Source organism: Stegostoma tigrinum, chromosome 6 (assembly GCF_030684315.1).
Source record: "Stegostoma tigrinum isolate sSteTig4 chromosome 6, sSteTig4.hap1, whole genome shotgun sequence".
Classification (NCBI taxonomy): domain Eukaryota; kingdom Metazoa; phylum Chordata; class Chondrichthyes; order Orectolobiformes; family Stegostomatidae; genus Stegostoma; species Stegostoma tigrinum.
The window spans coordinates 46,898,641-46,912,295 of record NC_081359.1 but is presented as its reverse complement, the minus strand read 5'-3'; positions in this window follow the sequence as shown (position 1 = coordinate 46,912,295).

The window sequence follows — 13,655 nt, the reverse complement described above, 5'->3', positions numbered from 1 at the left end:
GTAGGGGAGCATACAAGACCTTGTACTCACTAATGAGCCAGGCTAGGTGACTGACCTTTGAGCGAGGTAAGCATTTGGGAAAAAAGTGATCATAATTCCCTAAATTTTAAGATAGCTATGAATAAAGATGAGTTAGGAACTTGCAGCAAGGTACTAAACTGGGGGAGACTAAATTACGTAAGTGTTAAGCAGGAGATAGGGAGTTTTAATGGCAAGGAGCTATTATCAGGCAAGTCCACATTTGACATGTTGGAGTTGTTTAAAGACCTGTCGATGAGAGTTCAGAACTGGCATGTTCCAGTAAGGAGGAAGGACAAGGGTGGCAAGGTACAGGGCCCTTGGATAATGAGGATGGTTGTGAATTTAGTCAAAAGGGAAAAAGAAGCATATGTAAGGTTTAGGAAGCTAAAATCAGAAAGGACCCAAAAGGGAATATAAAAAAAGCAGGAGGGAATAAAACTGGGAATTAGGACTGCAGGAAGGGGCTATGAAATGACCTTGGCAAGTAGGGTTAAAGAGACTCCCAAGGCATTCTATACATACATTAAAAACAACAGGATAACTAGCGACAAGGTAGGTGCAATGCAAGAATAAAGGAGGGAACTTGTGCTTGGAGGTAGAGGATGTAGGTGAGATCCTAAGTGAGTACTTTGCAGCAGTATTCACCCAGGAGAAGGAATATGGAGGATAGTGAGATTTGTGTGGAGCATGCTAATATGCTGTGGCCTTTTGAGATAAAGAAAGAAGTCATATCGGGTCTCTTGAAGGGCATTATGGTGGATAAGTCCCCAGGGCCTGATGATATCTACTCCAGATTATTGAAAGAGGCAAGAGCAGAGATTGATGGGGCCTTGACCAAGATCTTTGCATCCTTGTTAGCCACTGGAGGGGTCCTGGAGGACTAGTGAGTAGCTAACATTGTTCCTCTATTTATGAAGGGAAATAGGGAAATCCAGGAAAGTATAGACCAAGGAGTCTCACATTGGTGGTTGGGAAGCTAATGGAGAGAATTCTTAGGGTTAGGATGTACACGCTTTTGGAAAGGCATGGCCTAATTAGGGACAGTCAGCACGGCTTCGTGCAAGGCAGGTCAAGTCTTACAAACTTGACTGAACTTTTTGAGAAGATGACAAATGTGATTGATAAGGGCAGGGTAGTCGATGTTGTCTGCATGGATTTTAGTAAGGCATTCAACAAGGTCCCTCATGGTTGGCTCACGATGTAAATATAGATTGACGAGTAGTAAGTTCACAGGTGAACAAAGATCAGTAGGGCTGTGGAAAGTGAAGAAGGTTGCTAAAAGATACTGTGAGATCAGTTGCAGACATGGGTAGAGAAATGGCAGATGGACTTTAATCCAGGTAAGTGTGAGGTGCTGCTTTTCTGGAGATCAAACATTAACGAAAAATATAGAGTTAATGGCAGGGCCCTGAACAGTATTGATGTACAGAGGAATCTTGGGACTCAAGTCCATAGCTCCCCAAAAGTGACCACGCAAGTCGCAGGGTGGTAAAGGTGGTGTATGGTGTGCTTGTCTTTATTCATCTGGAAATCAAGTACAAGAGTCAGGATGTCATGTTGCAGCTTTATAAGACTTTGGTTAGGCCAGATTTAGAACACCGCACACAATTCTGGTTGCCACAATAAACGAAGAATGTGAAAGCTTTGGAGAGAGTGCAGGAGAAGCTTACGAGAATGCTGCCTGGATTAGACAGAATGAACAATCAAGAGAGACTAGAAGGACTCGGGTTGTTTTCTCTGAAGCTGTAGAAGCTGAGGGGAGACTTGTAAAATTATGAGATGCATGGATAGGATTGACAGTCAGAATCTATTACCCCGCACCCTGCCCCCCACCCCCTCCAAGAGTTGAAAAGTCTAAAACTAAGGGGCATACCATAAACTTTAAAGTTCAAAGGAGATGTGAAGGGATAGTTTTTTTTTCTTTTACAGAGTGTGGCAAGCTGGTGGAACACACTGCCAGGGATGGTGGTGAAAGTAGATACGATTAGGGCATTTAAGAGACCTTTAGATGAGCATAGGAATATACAAGGAATGGAGGGAATAGGACTAAGGGATTAGTTTAATTCAATGTCATGTTCAGCACAAAATCATGGGCCAAAGGGCGCATTCCTGTGCTGTATAGTTCTATATTCTATAAAGCCTTCCTTCCTATACTTTAGCCAAGTGTTCATCTGATTTATCTTGCTATTCCAAATCTCAGTTGCGCATGGAACTGCAAATAATCCAGAAATAGCAACCTTAGTAGTCCAGGAGTTTGCAAGAACTGCAAATGCTGGAAGTCAGTGATGATACAGCGTGGAGCTAGAGAAACACAGGAGGTCAGGCAGCAGAGGAGCAGGAAAGTAAATGTTTCAGGTCTGGGCCTTTTATTAGGACTGGGGAGTGGGAAGGGAGCTCAGAAAGGAATAGAGGGAGGGGTGTGGGGCTAGGGGAAGGTAGGGGGAAGAGTGATAAGAGGATGTGGGTAGGGAATTGTGAAGATTGGTCAATGAGAAGGGGGGGCAGATAGGTGAGAAGGAAGATGTTCAGCTTGTGTCAGTTTGAGGAGGTGGGGATGAGAGGAATGGCAGGACATGGATGAAGCTGGCAGGTGGATGGCAAGATTTTGAAGCTGGTGAATTCTATTTTGATGCCATTGGGCTGTCAACTCCTGAGGTGGAAATATAAGGTGTTGTTCTTCCAGTTCACATGTGGCCTCACTGGTGACATTGGAGGCAGCCCAGGATGGACATGTCACCAGTGGACAGTGGGGGGTGGGGAGTTGAAATGGCTAGCAACCAGAGGTGGTGCTAATTAGAGCATACAAAGCATTGACTGGTCTCTGCAATGTGCAGGAGACCACATTGGGAACAACGGATGCAACAGACCACGTTAGAAGACACACAGGTGAATCCCTGTCAAATTTGGAGATTGTTTGGGACCTTAGTTGGAGGCGAGAGAAAAAGGTGTAGGGATAAGTGTAACATTTCCTACAGTTTCAGGGGAAGGTGCCATGTGTGGAGCAGACAATGGAGTTGCAGAATGAGCAGTCCCTACAGAAAGCAGATAGGGGTGGGGAAGGAATATCTTTTGTGGTGGGGTCTGATTGCAGGTGGCGAACATGACGGAGGATGAAGTGTTGAATTTGGAGGTTGGTGGTGTGGTATGTGAGGGACTGGGGGATGCTATCCTTACTGTTGTTTGGGGGGGGGGAGGGGTTTGAGGGCAGAAGTGCAGGAAATGCAGGAGATACAGACATTACGAATCACAGGAGAGGGGAAGTTACGGTCCTTGAAGAGGACATCTGTGATGTCCGGGAGTGGAACACTTCAGCCCAGGTACAGAGGTGGCGAAGATGGAGGAATTGGGTGTATGGGATTGTATTTTCGCAAGAGGGTGGGTGAGGAGATGTACTCAAGGTAGCTATGGGAGTCTGTGGGTTTGAATTAGATGTCAGCGCTGAGTCAGTTGCAAGAGATGGAGATGAAGAGGTCCAGAAAGGGGAGGGAGATGTCAAAGATGGTCCAGGTGAATTTGAGGTCGGGGTGAAAGGTGTTAGTGAAGTGGATAACCTGTTCAAGCTCCTCATGGGAGCACGAGGCAGCAGCGATACAGTCATCAATGTAGCAGAGGGAGATGTGAGGGGTTATCAGTGTAATTGCAGAACAGGGACTATTCCACATATCGTTTGAAGACACAGGCATAGCTCGGATCCACACGGGTGCCCTTTATTTTTTGGATGCGGGAGGAGTTAAAGTTGTTGAGGGTAAGGACAAGCTCTGTCAAGCGGATGAGAGGGTCAGTGAGGGGGCACTGGTTGGTCCTGCAGGACAGGAAGAAACAGAGGGCTCTTAGGACATCCTCATGGGGGATACAGGTGTAGAGAGACTGAATGTCCATGATTAAGATGAGGGGTTGGGGGCTAAGGACTTGAAATTCTTGGAGTAAGTGGCAGGCATGGGGAACATAGGTGGGGAATTCTTGGTCCGGGGCAAAGAGTCAAGCTACATGGAGATGTGGGGCAGGAACAGACAGAGAAATTGGGTCGATTGGGGCAGTCAGGTTTGTGGATTTTGGGTAGGAGATAGAAAGAGCAGTGCAGGGTTGGGGAACAATCAGGTCAGAGGCTGTGGACAGGCAGTCTCCTGATGTGATGAGGTTTTTGAGATCTAAGAGATGGTCTAAGAGATGATGATTCGGTGATCAAGGCTGGGGTCATAATCGAGGGGACGGTTGGAGGTGGTGTCAGACAGTTGTCTACTTTGCCTCAGCAAAGTAGAGGTCAATATGCCATATTACACCTGCACCCCCCTTGATGTCAAATTCTTTCTCCGCTACGTCTGCCTCGGCACTAATCTCTTCAAATGGAAGTACAACACACCTGTAACAAATCTCATCTTTGTGGATAAACACCCTTCTAAGAAAGGGTCGCTGAACCTGAAATGTTAATTGTTTTTTTGAACAGATATTTCAAGACCTGCTGAACTTTTTCAGAAACTTCTGTTTCTGTTCCTCATCTCCTGGGCACCACCCCTTGGCATCCTATTCTCCCTCAATCTCTTCAACTGCTGTTGTGACAGTGATCGCCTTCATCTCTCCACCCTGCTCACTTCTCCCCATTGGAATGCAGAGCCTAGAGCTCCAAACTAAATCTTGCTATTAAACTAAACTAAATTAAAGGGGACATGGTGACAGAATGGTATGCTGACCTCTAAATCGATGAGGCCAGACACTAACTCTCCAACACCTTCTCTCACTGTCCTCTTGATTATGACCCCACCACTGATTACCAAACCATCACCTACCAGATGATTAATAACCTCATCATCTCAGGAGACCTCCCTTCCACAGCCTCCAACCTGATTATTCCCCAACTCTGCACCGCCTGTTTTTATCTTCTAATAAAAATCCACAAACCTGACTGCCTCAGTAAACCCAATGTCTCTGCTTGCTCCTGCCCCACTGAAGCCATCTCCTCCTACCTCAACTCCATTTATTCCTGCACCCCACCCCCTCCAGTCCAGGGACTCCCCCCATGCGTTCGGGACACTACCCTTGCCCTCCACCTTCTCCAAGACTTTCAATTCCCTGGCCCCAAAGCTTGTCTTCACTGTGGACCTTCAGACTCTCTACACCTGTATCTCCCAGGAAAAGGGCCTATAAGCCTGTTATTTCTTCCTGTCCCACAGGCCCAACCAGTCCCCCTCCACTGACACACATTCGTTGGCAGAACTGTTCACCCTCAACATTTCCTTTAATTCATCTCACTTCCTACAAAAGGGGTGGTTATGGGTACCCACATGCGTTTGAGTTGTGCTTGCTTCTTCATAGGATACGTGGTACAGTCTCTCTTCTACAGTTACACTGGCACCAGCCCACACTTCTTCCTCTGTTATACTGATGACTGTATCAGAGCTGCCTCATATTCCAATGAGGAGCTCAAATAGTTCATCAACTTCACCACCACCTTTCAACTCAACCTCAAACTCACTTGGACCATCTCCGACTATCTCTCCTCTTCCTGGCCCTCTCCATCTCCATCTCCAGCAACTGTCTCAGCACCGACATGTATTTCAAACCCACTGACTCCCATAGCTACCTTGGCTGTGCCTCCTCCCACCTACCCTCTTGCAAGCCCATACTCCCAATTCTGCCCCCGCTGTTTCTGCTCCCCAGACATACCAGATGTCCTCTTACTTCAAAGACAGTAACTTCCTCCTTCCATGATTAATAATGCCCTCAACTCCATCTCCTGCATTTTCCACACTTCTGCCCTCAAAACCCCTCCCCCAATAACAATAAGGATAGAGTTCCTCTGGTCCTCAAATACTACCCAAACAACCTCCAAATCCAACTCATCATCCACTGCCATCTGCAATCAGACCCCACCACCAAAGTAGTATTGCGTTTCCCACACCCTCTGCTTTCTGTATGGAACGCTCATTCTGCAACTCCCTTGTCTGCTCCACACTGCTCACCAACCCCACCACACTTAGCACTTTCCCTGCAACCACAGGAAATGTTACACCTCCCCTCTCACTTCCGTCCAAGGCCCCAAACAATCATTCCAAATATGACAGGGATTCACCTGTAGGTCTTCTAACCTGGTCTATTGCATCCATTGCTCCCAATGTGGTCACCTCTATATTGGAGGGTCAAACACAGACTCGGTAACTGATTCACGGTGCATCTGCTTTCTGTACACTCCAATCAACACAAACTTCCAGTTGACAGCCATTTCAACTCCCCTTCCCATTCCTTGGAGGCACATGCATCCTGGGCCTCCTCCAATGTCACAATGAAGCCACACAAACTTGAGGCACAACACCTTATATTCCGCCTTGGGAGTTTACAGCCCAATGGAATCAAAATAGAATTCACCAGCTTCAAAATACCCCCAACCACCAACCAGCTTCATCCCATGTCCACCCCTCCCTCTCATCCCCGCCTCCTTGACCTGACACGACCTGTCCATCTTCCTTTTCACCAATCCACTCCACCTTCCCCACTGGCCCATCTCACAACCCCCTACCTGCATCCACCAATCACCATTCCACCTAACTTCCCCCAGCCCCACATCCCTTCTTCAATTTATTTGAGCTCCGTACCCCTCCACAGTCCTGATCCGAAATGTCAACTTTCCAGCTCCTCTAATGCTGCCTGACCTCCTGTGTTCCTCCAGCTCTACACTACATCAACAGAAACCTTGGTAGTCTTCCCCTTTATCTTCACTCTAAATCTATTGCAGGATGTTTTGTTTTTACCCACGTTGTTCATACCAACATGTAGAATAACTGCTGGCTGTTCAACATCCCACTTCAGGATGACTTGCAGTCACTCTAAGACATCAATGACTCTGGCACCAGGGAGGCAGCATACCCTTTGACAGTCTGCTTTGATGTCACAGAAATCGCCTACCACAGAGCTCTCCCAATCTTTTACTTCCCCTGCTGTGCAGCAGAGACAACCATGGTATCTCAAACATGGCTGTTACTGCTTTCCCTGAGAGGCCATTCACCCCCATCCCCAACAATATCCAACTTGCTATACTTGTTTGAGAAAGGGAATGACCATAGGGGTTTTCTGGTGCTACATACATGTTGTCATTCAAGAAACTTACCATCATGTATCAGTAAACCACGATGATAATTTTGGCTTTAAACTGAAGTAATAGCTATAGGGTAGTTGGCTGGACCTGGAATAAGAGTTCATGGTTGGATGCAGTGCAGCCGCAGCCTGTTCGAGTTTACTGGGTTCACAAATGCCTTCCTTGCTTCTGAAAAGTAGCCACTGTTGTTCCAGACAATAACTGTCCCTCATCAAACACAATTTTAAAAAACTCATCATTTTGTTGTTTGAAGAAATTTGCTGCGTGCAAACTGACTGTCTTTCTTGGATTAGACCAGTGATTATACTTCAAAAGTATGTACATAATGATAAAGAACCTTGGGATGTTCTTAGGCTGTGAATGACACCAAACAAATGCAAGAATTTCTTTAAGGCAACATGGTAGCTTATGAGAAATCCTCTCTCTGAACTGTGAGAGGAATGTTTTATATGCACCCAAGAGGCAAACAATGCCTTGGTTTAATGTGTTATCGAAAAGACCGCAGCTCCAACAGCAGAGAGTTCGGTCTAGATTGTGTTCCCAAATCTCATATGGGATGTGAAAACATATCCATTAAAAATCAAGACTGCTGTAACTGAACCAAGTATCGCTTTGCTGCTTGGAAGCTGAGCTGTTAAAGGAATGTTGAAAATTGAATCACATGTAATCACATTTGCCGTTAATGTCTTATGATGGAAACACTGCAAAAGATTCAAATTAAAATATCATTCAAAAAAAAAGCTAAAAGCCAAAATATTGTTCAGTATCTAAATTTTTAACTTCAGCTTGATGTTAAAATTGAATAGACTTTACACAAATATCAGAGAAAAATTCTTTAAATTATTTGTCCTTTGCAATCTCATTATACTTACAACAACTTGAAATTCTAATACTGTTTTGTCCTTTCGTTTCTGATACATAAAGAAATAAGCAACCTCTGTACTAAATACTTTTTGGTATACACATACACGAATGATTTCAGTTGTAAGGAACACGTCTTGAAAGGGAAATGTTTTGCATGGAGGCAAAGCTATTACGTATAACAACAATGACAACAAAAGCAAAGTTGCTGGAAAAGCTCAGCAGGTCTGGCAGCATCTGTGGAGGAGAAAACAGAGCTAACGTGTTGGGTCTGGTGGCCCTTGCTCAGAACTGACAGTGGCTGGAGTTTTTATGTAGGTGAGCACATCCAACATTACATTGTATGGGTAGAAATGCTAATATTAGAATCATAGAATCCCTACAATGCAGAAAGTGCATTTAATGAGATAGTTTATAACTCTTGACAAAGGTCTATTCCATTTGAGGTCTATTCCTCCAAAGTCTATTCCACTCTGACTCATCCCATCCTTGCAAACCCGCACTGGGTTTTTAACCATACCTAACCTGAACATCTTTAGACTGCAAGAAGAAACCTGCACACCTAGCAGGAACCCACAGGGAGAACACGCAAACTCCAAAGTCATCCAAGCCTGGAACTGAACGTGGGTGTCTGGCACTGAGGCAGCACTGTGCCACCTCTATTGCTGGCTTAAAAATAGAAGAAATGTACATGTTAAAGAGAGGGAAAAAGAATGGGAAAGTTTGGACATGATAAGATTTTTAATACCTTCACAGGATGTCGGTGTTACTGGCTAGGTCAGCAATTATTGCTCATCTCTTAGGATATAACTACATAGAAAAAATCTAGTACGTGCTTAGGCCAAAGATACAGAACAACACCTAGACTGAAAAGAAGGAGAGAGATAGATGCATGTATAAAAATGAATACCAGTGGTGAGGCAATGCCAAGCTTGGATTTGAAAGGCGACCTATTTGTAGCTGCTGTTTAAAAAAGATATTAAGAGTTGCAGCATGATAATAATTAAATTTATAACAACTGATAGAATGTTTTAGCCCATACTATCATTTGCTTTGCAAGATATATTCAGTTTATTTTCAGCATAAGGCCAATAAAAGTAAGGCTGTAAGTTCCCATGGCGGAATAGGAGGTGCTGCTTCTCCAGCTTTAAAATCTCCCCATCCCCAACCTCATCCCATGTCCAAGCCTCCAGCTAAACCCTGCCTCTTTGACCTGACACAACCTGTCTCCCTTCTATCCACCCCTCCCACCTCACTGACCAATCCCCACCACTCTCTACCTGCACTCAACCATCACCAGCGCACCTACCTTCCCCAGTTCCCCCCCTCTATTTATTTCTGAGCTCCCTTCCCCCTCCTTACCTCTGAAGAAGGTTCCCAACCCAAAGCGTCAACTTTCCTGCTTCTCTGATGCTGCCCGACCTGATATGTTCTTCCAGCTCCACACTGTGTTATGCGAAGATCTAATGCAATTTCTCTAATGAGTCAGACAGAAATGGGGAAGACATTGTGACTCTACTGAAAACAGATTCTGGAGAATTCTAAACACACTCTAAAGGACAAATTACTCATTGTTGCTACTCTTTTTCTTTTTATACACTTGTGTAGTAGCATTTTCTGTTTGTCTTTATATTTCTTGCTAACTTTCTCCCCTTTTAAAAATAAGGATCCCTTGTTGGCCTTCCAGAAAAATTTTGCATTCTGGCCCATCACTCATTTTTGCAACAGTGTACACTATTTCTTTCTATGTGCTGGATCCTAAACTATGTCAGTCATGGATGGTGCATTCTTTTAAGGGCTTTTCTTTCTCAAATGGAATAGACATTTTTCAAGAGTTATAAACTCTCTTTTTAAATGCCATTGCTTGTCTATCACCATATTTTTCAACCTACTTTCTCAGTCCACTTTAGCCAATGTTTGCAAATGCCACAGATCTTCAAACTTTTCCATTTTCATCAAGTTTGGGCATACTGACCTCAATATTCGTGGGAGCTGTGGAACATCTGAAAGTGGACAACAAACCTAAGGAGACAATGGAAGTGGAAGCTTTGTTGATCTTAATAATTGCGAAGTAATTAGAGGCTGCAGGCAGGAACCCTCAAGATGCTTCCTGGCTCACTTCAGGTGCCAATTATGACAAGGAATTAGGTATGGCTGTAATGAAATCAACAATCAAAGGGGAAGCCAGCAAACAGAGAGGAAAAAGTCAGGCATGTGTAGGGCACAGAAGAAAATAGGTTTGGGGATCTGGGCTGAAGGAAATCAAAAGCTTTTTGAGGGACCTGTGGCCCTCCATCTCCTTACCCACAAGGAGTGCTAGAACAGTCACTTACTTGTGGAGCTGGCTGCTTCCTTCTTGGTTCAGCCACCATAAATCCCACAGCTTGGATCTCCCTCTCATTTTCTAATGATTTTATAATGGCACATCTTTGATATGTTTATTAACCCCTACCTGCCTTTTGAAGGAATCACATCTACAGTCTGATTACTGCATGGAAGTACTGGAGGAATGAAGAGTGGGAGTGAGCCCCTACAACAATATTCAGTGACTCACCAAATTTAAGGAAATCAAGGCGGCAAAAAAGATGAATGGCCTCAACATTTTCTGCTACCAAGTTCCTCACTCTGGACTTCTAAACCCCAGCTTGAGGATCAAGTAGAGTCAGAAGTCTGCTGCAAGTGGGAAGCAGTCACCACCATGCTTCACCTCAAAGCCAACAATTAATGACTAGAGAAAAGCTCTGTTGCCTAATTAACATTAGTGGGCAAGAAAGATGGAGGGCCAATCATTCTTCAAACGTTAAAGCACAAATAATGGAAGGCAAATAAAGGAGAGGACAATTTGAAACGGTAAACAGCCCCATTCAGGATGAAGCTCGGGAACTGGCACATAGACCAGTGGCACCATTTTTTGTTGCCTCTGCCTCTGCCTAGTCAATATCATAGAAGAATCTTAGAATCCCTATAGTGAAAGCAGACCTTCTGAAGAGCATTCCATGTAGGCCTCCATCAACCTATCCTATACCTGTAATTCAACATTTCCCATGGCCAATCCATCCTAACCTGCACATCTTTAACCTGTGGGAGGAAACCGCAGCACCCAGAGGAATCCCATGCAGACATGGGAGAATGTGGAGAAACTCTATGCAGGCGGTCGCCCAAGGGTGGAATCAAATGCAGGTCTCTGATGCTGTTAGACAGCAGTGCTAATCACTGAACCACCATGCCGCTTGAAGAAGCCAGGGTTCGTCCAGGATTTGAACCAGGGACTTCTCACATGTTGACAATGTACAATTCCCTAAGCAAAAATCATACCCCTTGACCAATGAGCAGTTCACCTAATCATGTGCAAGTATGTCTAGGCTAAACCCTCAAGTTGGCAACAGGTTCTTGAGCCAATGTCACTTTTCTGAGTTCAACAGTACTTTCCTGCAGTGATATTTTGTAGCTCCACCCAATCCTCTCACCAGACCTCTTCGCATATTACCTGAACAGCCAAAAGTCACACTCACTCAGGTTTGTGCCATCTCTTGTCCCTGTCACCCTCCACAAATCTCTCCTCTCCACACAATTCAGTTATCATAAACTCAGTTCTGTTTTTAACCTTTGCAGAAAGCTGTCCGGAACTCTAGAGAAGCAGAGAACCATGATGGCATCTCTCCACTATACTACTGTGGCCACACCTGATCCAGTGGGTAGGAGATCTTTTTCCAAGAGGTTGCAGATATTAGCAACAACCTGGTGGTGAAAATACGAACCTTCTAAAGAACTGTTGATCCATATTGGGATAGCTGATCTGCTTTTTAAACCATGTATTGGAGGTCTTACCTCCTAAGAATCAGAGCTCTGTTTGTCTGTTCTTTCCTGTGATGAGAATGTGGCTGAGAAGGCAGCAACTGTTTGTGTTGTTCTTCCTGTTCCTCTTTAGAGGTGAGAGTGTGAAACTGCTCTTAGGTCACAATGATAGGCTACAACATGGAAGCCCAGATTAAGATAACTAAAGTCAAAAACAGGTAAACTGATTACCGAGAAGTTGAAAATAAGCTCTCAAAAAGTTAGAGCACATTCTCTGTACTGGTCTATGAACCAGCCTCTTCTCTATTCAGTTAAAATTCTTTGAAGACTTCCAGCTTGTCTGTTTCATTGAACAAGAATGCTCCACTGTTCTCTCATTTATTTGACCCTGGAGAGTTTCATAGAGCTCAAGGAAAAAAAAATGCACTGGTTGTTAACGTCAGAAATATGGTTGAAATTCTAGGTTAATTGAGATTCCTCACTGACCTACAAACCTATTTAGGTTAAACTCAGAAGTGGACAATCAAATTCCTGACCCAATGCAATTTTTAGAGCTAAAAAAAATTCCCAGGTCTGTGCAAATCCAACCTAATAACTTCCTCACAAGTGTAACTTTCGTCTATCGGTAATTTAAAGTTCAGGTTTATAACTGAATCAATGTTACTTTAATAAAAAATAAACTTAGACTTATTGGTCTAACTTAGAACAGTACAGGCCCTTCGGCCCACAATGTTGCGTCGAACTTTTAACCTAAACCTAAGGTCTATCTAACCTCCATCACCACTGAAATAAGTCTAACTGGCCTGTAATTTCTGGGTTATCCCTATTTCCTTTTTTGAACAAGGGAACTACATTTGCGTCTCTCCAATTTTCCAGCACTATACCCGCGGACAGTAAGGGTGAAAAGATAATAAAATGTGAGGCTGGATGAACACAGCAGGCCAAGCAGCATCTCAGGAGCACAAAAACTGACGTTTCGGGCCTAGACCCTTCATCAGAGAGGGGGATGGGGGGAGGGAACTGGAATAAATAGGGAGAGAGGGGGAGGCGGACCGAAGATGGAGAGTAAAGAAGATAGGTGGAGAGGGTGTAGGTGGGGAGGTAGGGAGGGGATAGGTCAGTCCAGGGAAGACGGACAGGTCAAGGAGGTGGGATGAGGTTAGTAGGTAGCTGGGGGTGCGGCTTGGGGTGGGAGGAAGGGATGGGTGAGAGGAAGAACCGGTTAGGGAGGCAGAGACAGGTTGGACTGGTTTTGGGATGCAGTGGGTGGGGGGGAACAGCTGGGCTGGTTGTGTGGTGCAGTGGGGGGAGGGGATGAACTGGGCTGGTTTAGGGATGCAGTGGGGGAAGGGGAGATTTTGAAACTGGTGAAGTCCACATTGATACCATATGGCTGCAGGGTTCCCAGGCGGAATATGAGTTGCTGTTCCTGCAACCCTCGGGTGGCATCATTGTGGCAGTGCAGGAGGCCCATGATGGACATGTCATCAAGAGAATGGGAGAGGGAGTGGAAATGGTTTGCGACTGGGAGGTGCAGTTGTTTGTTGCGAACTGAGCGGAGGTGTTCTGCAAAGCGGTCCCCAAGCCTCCGCTTGGTTTCCCCAATGTAGAGGAAGCCGCACCGGGTACAGTGGATGCAGTATACCACATTGGCAGATGTGCAGGTGAACCTCTGCTTAATGTGGAATGTCATCTTGGGGCCTGGGATGGGGGTGAGGGAGGAGGTGTGGGGACAAGTGTAGCATTTCCTGCGGTTGCAGGGGAAGGTGCCGGGTGTGGTGGGGTTGGAGGGCAGTGTGGAGCGAACAAGGGAGTCACGGAGAGAGTGGTCTCTCCGGAAAGCAGACAGGGGAGGGGATGGAAAAATGTCTTGGGTGGTGGGGTCGGATTG